Source organism: Tachypleus tridentatus, chromosome 3 (genome assembly GCF_004210375.1).
Source record: "Tachypleus tridentatus isolate NWPU-2018 chromosome 3, ASM421037v1, whole genome shotgun sequence".
Lineage (NCBI taxonomy): Eukaryota > Metazoa > Arthropoda > Merostomata > Xiphosura > Limulidae > Tachypleus > Tachypleus tridentatus.
Window position 1 is genome coordinate 96,438,951 of NC_134827.1, and position 6,934 is coordinate 96,445,884.

At 34.9% G+C, this 6,934-nt stretch overlaps 1 protein-coding gene across 1 annotated transcript in view; it reads right to left on the reverse strand.

Moving 5' to 3' along the window:
• The window catches only part of LOC143247525 (uncharacterized), a 118,560-nt gene extending 112,553 nt beyond the window's left edge, over positions 1 to 6,007 (reverse strand). The window contains exons 1-2 of the mRNA XM_076495784.1: positions 5,871 to 6,007; positions 82 to 179 (exon numbers count right to left, since the gene is read on the reverse strand). The gene's annotated coding sequence lies outside the window, so the exon portion shown is untranslated. The remainder of the gene's footprint in view (positions 1 to 81; positions 180 to 5,870) is intronic.
• Positions 6,008 to 6,934: the final 927 nt, after the last annotated feature.

Genomic DNA, 6,934 nt, shown 5'->3' on the forward strand with positions numbered 1-6,934 from the left:
ACGTGTAATCTGGACAGCATAGCATTTACAAAGCCCTGAAAAGGGAAGTAATAACAGAAACAAATAAGCCAGCTTACTTACCTTAAAGTCCAGAATATCTTATAACTTCAGTACGGGATGGAAGAAGAGGTCTACTAAAACCTGACCATCACGTGTCTCTGATGGACTATATTTCGATCCTGAGAAAGAAGAGACGTAAATGCATATAATATAAAATAGGCTACAAAAATGAAAAGCCATTGAAATATGTAGCACTATAAATAGCAAAGTGTATACCAGTGGGACTGATGAGCGCGTGCATAAAAGGACATGGCCCCGATAGAGGTATTGAATTCATACTATAAATTTTTGTGATATCAACGCTTTCTTTTGTGTAACGTTCAACACTAGAACAGTGTAACCAGAACATTAGTTCAGAGGGGAAATAGACCTAAACGCCGATGAAGTTCAGACGAAAAGCTTTCCCATGACCTTCAACCTCTCTTGAAACTCAACAGAACAATGGTATAACATGGCATGCGTCAAAATTAGTGCATAGAAAAGTATTTGTTTGTTTGTTTTTGAATTTCGCGCAAAGCTACACGAGAGCTATCCGCGCTAACAGTGGGACTAGAGGGAAAGCAGCTAGTCATCACCACATACCACAAACCATTGGGTTACTATTTTAATAAAGACTACTGAGATTGACTCTAACATTATAACACCCTCACGGTTGCAAAAGCAAGCACGTTTGGTGTGACGGGGATTTGAACGCTCAACTCTTAACTTCGAGCCAGGACATGCCGCGCCAGTTGTAAGCAACTCAAATAATATTTAAGAATAACTCTTTACTATTTTCTTCTTTTTTCGATCAAGTTTAGCGTCTTTAGAATTTTATATCCGTTTTATTTATATTATTCACTATTGTAGCATTGCAAAAGCATTGACGCCAAAAAAATCAGAGTAATTCGCGTTCACGTTCAGACCCTGTTCGTAACCTTAGATGTCAGTTGTCTTTCTATACAACAACTTTAGTATTTATTGAGGTTTTCAGAAGTGGCTTGATCTTCGAGCACAAGAAAAATAACAGGAGATAAAGCACTTCTTATTTAGGATCTGTAATGCTAACTGAAGTGTTTTAATTGGATCTGTAGTGCTAACTGAAATGTTTTAATTAGGATCTGTAGTGCTAACTGAAGTGTTTTAATTGGATCTGTAGTGCTAACTGAAGTGTTTTAATTGGATCTGTAGTGCTAACTGAAGTGTTTTAATTGGATCTGTAGTGCTAACTGAAGTGTTTTAATTGCGTTTTTATAAAATCAAACTTTAACACCAGCTAAATCCAGGAAGTATATATTTATTACACTATATAACAAAATTTTTACTTTATCTTGTTCCTGGACAGAAAGTGTTATTTCTCAATTGCTTATGCCTAAAGTAAATGAAAAATATCTATTTTTCTCTTTAAACTTTGCTTTTGTGATCTGGGAGCATATAACAAAAACATGATGATAGACTATATTTGGGGGCTGATACGTGAAAGTGATTTACATTACAGTCCCAAATCTCGAAAAAACTACTCACTTGTAAACATTTGTGTGTAACATTAGTATAAATACATGTAAATATTGATTCATATGTTGTTTTATTCAGACCTTATGTAAATGAAAATGTGCAAATTTGCCCATTTTTACATAGAAAATAGGTTAATATCTATATTTCATTATCTAGGTCACAAAAGCAAAGTTTGAAGGGAATAATGGTCATTTTCTGTACTTTTACAACATAAGCAATTAAGAAATAACACATACTATCCAGGAACAAATTTGAAACAAATTTATCATTCGTCGATAAAAATTTGTGTCATTAACAAATCTGCATTATCTGTTATCAACACCTGCATTTTACTCGATTTTGATGGGTTTGTTTTTGTACATTCGGTCACAAGCAAGTGTATTTTACGTGTTATACTAACTTTCGTGTCGCCACAAACTACTGTTTTGTATGGTATTTTGTTTTTTTATTATTGAATTTCGCACTAAGCTACACGAATGCGATGCTATTCTGCACGTGCACATTTAACAAGTTATTAATATTTCCTTTCACGAATTTTATTTTATGAGCTAATATTTGATGTTTATTGTCTGTCTTATTAGTAATATCTACTGGCTAGTAGCTTAACATTAAAATAAGTTGATAACACTAGATGTTTATTTTTTATTAAAAACTGGGATACAGCAATAAAGAACTTAACAGAGCAAATTATTTTACTAACAACAAAGTTCTCGTGCAGTTAATTGTGACTTAAATATTATATAACTAACTGTGTAACATGTTATCTACAGGTGTATAACAAGTGAAAGGTAACTAACTGTGTAACATGTTATCTACAGGCGTGTAACAAGTGAAAGGTAACTAACTGTGTAACATGTTATCTACAGGTGTGTAACAAGTGAAAGGTAACTAACTGTGTAACATATTATCTACAGGTGTGTAACAAGTGAAAGGTAACTAACTGTGTAACATGTTATCTACAGGTGTGTAACAAGTGAAAGATAACTAACTGTGTAACATGTTATCTACAGGCGTGTAACAAGTGAAAGATAACTAACTGTGTAACATGTTATCTACAGGTGTGTAACAAGTGAAAGATAACTAACTGTGTAACATGTTATCTACAGGTGTGTAACAAGTGAAAGATAACTAACTGTGTAACATGTTATCTACAGGTGTGTAACAAGTGAAAGATAACTAACTGTGTAACATGTTATCTACAGGTGTGTAACAAGTGAAAGATAACTAACTGTGTAACATGTTATCTACAGGTGTGTGACAAGCGAAAGATAACTAACTGTGTAACATGTTATTTACAGGTGTGTAACAAGTGAAAGATAACTAACTGTGTAACATGTTATCTACAGGTGTGTAACAAGTGAAAGGTAACTAACTGTGTAGCATGTTATCTACAGGTGTGTAACAAGTGAAAGATAACTAACTGTGTAACATGTTATCTACAGGTGTGTGACAAGTGAAAGATAACTAACTGTGTAACATGTTATCTACAGGTGTGTAACAAGTGAAAGATAACTAACTGTGTAACATGTTATCTACAGGTGTGTAATAAGTGAAAGGTAACTAACTGTGTAACATGTTATCTACAGGTGTGTAACAAGTGAAAGATAACTAACTGTGTAACATGTTATCTACAGGTGTGTGACAAGTGAAAGATAACTAACTGTGTAACACGTTATCTACAGGTGTGTGACAAGTGAAAGGTAACTAACTGTGTAACATGTTATCTACAGGTGTGTGACAAGTGAAAGACAACTAACTGTGTAACATGTTATCTACAGGTGTGTGACAAGTGAAAGGTAACTAACTGTGTAACATGTTATCTACAGGTGTGTAATAAGTGAAAGATAACTAACTGTGTAACACGTTATCTACAGGTGTGTAACAAGTGAAAGATAACTAACTGTGTAACATGTTATCTACAGGTGTGTAATAAGTGAAAGATAACTAACTGTGTAACATGTTATCTACAGGTGTGTAACAAGTGAAAGACAACTAACTGTGTAACATGTTATCTACAGGTGTGTGACAAGTGAAAGGTAACTAACTGTGTAACATGTTATCTACAGGTGTGTAATAAGTGAAAGATAACTAACTGTGTAACATGTTATCTACAGGTGTGTAACAAGTGAAAGATAACTAACTGTGTAACACGTTATCTACAGGTGTGTAACAAGTGAAAGATAACTAACTGTGTAACATGTTATCTACAGGTGTGTGACAAGTGAAAGATAACTAACTGTGTAACATGTTATCTACAGGTGTGTGACAAGTGAAAGGTAACTAACTGTGTAACATGTTATCTACAGGTGTGTAACAAGTGAAAGATAACTAACTGTGTAACACGTTATCTACAGGTGTGTAACAAGTGAAAGATAACTAACTGTGTAACATATTATCTACAGGTGTGTAACAAGTGAAAGGTAACTAACTGTGTAACATGTTATCTACAGGTGTGTAACAAGTGAAAGATAACTAACTGTGTAACATGTTATCTACAGGCGTGTCACAAGTGAAAGATAACTAACTGTGTAACATGTTATCTACAGGTGTGTGACAAGTGAAAGATAACTAACTGTGTAACATGTTATCTACAGGTGTGTAACAAGTGAAAGGTAACTTACTGTGTAACATGTTATCTACAGGTGTGTAACAAGTGAAAGATAACTAACTGTGTAACATGTTATCTACAGGTGTGTAACAAGTGAAAGATAACTGACTGTGTAACATGTTATCTACAGGTGTGTGACAAGCGAAAGATAACTAACTGTGTAACATGTTATTTACAGGTGTGTAACAAGTGAAAGATAACTAACTGTGTAACATGTTATCTACAGGTGTGTAACAAGTGAAAGGTAACTAACTGTGTAACATGTTATCTACAGGTGTGTGACAAGTGAAAGACAACTAACTGTGTAACATGTTATCTACAGGTGTGTAACAAGTGAAAGGTAACTAACTGTGTAACATGTTATCTACAGGTGTGTAACAAGTGAAAGATAACTAACTGTGTAACATGTTATCTACAGGTGTGTAACAAGTGAAAGGTAACTAACTGTGTAACATGTTATCTACAGGTGTGTAACAAGTGAAAGATAACTAACTGTGTAACATGTTATCTACAGGTGTGTGACAAGTGAAAGACAACTAACTGTGTAACATGTTATCTACAGGTGTGTGACAAGTGAAAGGTAACTAACTGTGTAACATGTTATCTACAGGTGTGTAACAAGTGAAAGATAACTAACTGTGTAACATGTTATCTACAGGTGTGTAACAAGTGAAAGATAACTAACTGTGTAACACGTTATCTACAGGTGTGTAACAAGTGAAATATAACTAACTGTGTAACATGTTATCTACAGGTGTGTGACAAGTGAAAGACAACTAACTGTGTAACATGTTATCTACAGGTGTGTGACAAGTGAAAGGTAACTAACTGTGTAACATGTTATCTACAGGTGTGTAACAAGTGAAAGATAACTAACTGTGTAACATGTTATCTACAGGTGTGTAACAAGTGAAAGATAACTAACTGTGTAACATGTTATCTACAGGTGTGTAACAAGTGAAGTGCTTTATAGTTTACCACTGAGTACTATATTATTGACAAATGAGTATCAAGTGTTAAGAAATCTAGCAATCCAGTAACATGTTACAGGTGACTATTATGTAATAACTAACCTGAGTGACCTATTACTGAATACCGTTTACCATGTTATCAACAACTGATTAACTAACTGCTAGTATGCGATGACCAATAGGAAACCCCTTCGGATATAGATTTAGACTATCTCTCACACACACAAACGAAACCTGGTCCCATATTTTATTCACGAAAAGTGTGACGTCACAGAAGCCGGTGAGTAAGAAACGTCATTCGTCGATAAAAGTGTGGTTCAGATAGACCAAAACCACGGAATTAGAGTACGTCCGACAAATATTCGCACGTGATGGCTGATTCACGTGACCAGAGAAGCAATCCACACTAGACTTTTATTTACATTTTTATGTTTGACAACATCAACAACTTCTAGTAATTGACTAACTTGTTAACTACAGCAATATTTAATATAGTACAAGCTAACTCATAATTCACTGTTATTTCATTATTCAAATAAGGGAAAGTGGGTGTTTTGTGGGTTTTTTCACCGAAAGCTAGAAATCATCTGTGAAACGAGACATGTGGTAGCTTGAGTTTTGATTTTAACAGTTACAAGAAGAAACTAAAAACAATTACGTGGTTCAATGGGCAACTGTGGTTATCATATATAAGAGTATCAAAGAAAGACATGACAAGTAACAAGTTAGACACTCACCATGATACAACGTTCCTGAGTTATGTCAACACGGTGATTCCTTAGTCACGACAAAACGTGGGCACGTGCTTAATACCGCCAGATTAATTAAAGTCTAGTAACTCACATCCACAATCACTTTGTGGGTGAGATTTCTGTCTCCCATAAACCTTTTCGGTATTTATTAAATCAGGTTTTGGGGCCATGATTACCAGAACCCTGCCTAGGACACTTAACTACATTGCATGTCCTTAACCTAATACAAGGTCGACCGCCTTTCATATCTTTAAAATACGCCAGTACATCTTCTCCGTTCACGACAGAAGATATGCAGTTATCGTTAGAGATTCATTGTAATGTTACAATCTTTAATTAACGTCTCATTTTCACGAATTACAAGATTTTAATAACATATGTCGTGCTTTATAACTTGTATAAGTATTAATTATTAATATTTGCCCCAGTTTTTTCTCCGTTGTTGCACATAAAGCTAAACAGAAATCTTAAAACAGCCCCAGATATCTCATGCATTTACAGTACGTTATTAATATTACGCTGATTAACATAAAAATTAAATTTTACTTCATTTATTTACGAGAGTTATAATCGGTTTATTCTTTATTTTGGAGATTAAGTCTCTGATGAAGAAACCAAAATACAGTATGACATGAAAAAAGAATGTATTATAGATGACGAATAAAACGAAGGCATTTCCCAACATCGGTCATTGTCTAGGTGAAACACTGAATTTATCTAAGAGGAATACTTGTTTGTTTGTTTTGTTTTCGAATTTCGCGCAAAGCTACTCGAAGACTATCCGCGCTAGCCGTCCCTAATTTAGTAGTGTAAGACCAGAGGGAAGGCAACTAGTTATCACCACCCACCGCCAACTCTTGGGCTACTCTTTTACCAACGAATAGTGGGATTGATCGTCCCATTATAACGCCCCCCACGGCTGGGAGGGCGAGCTTGTTTGGCGCGACCGGGATTCGAACCCGCGACCCTCGGATTACGAGTCGAATTACACGCGAGGAATTCTTATCGACACCTTAAGAAACGTTACATTTCTAATGAAATAGAGCCCT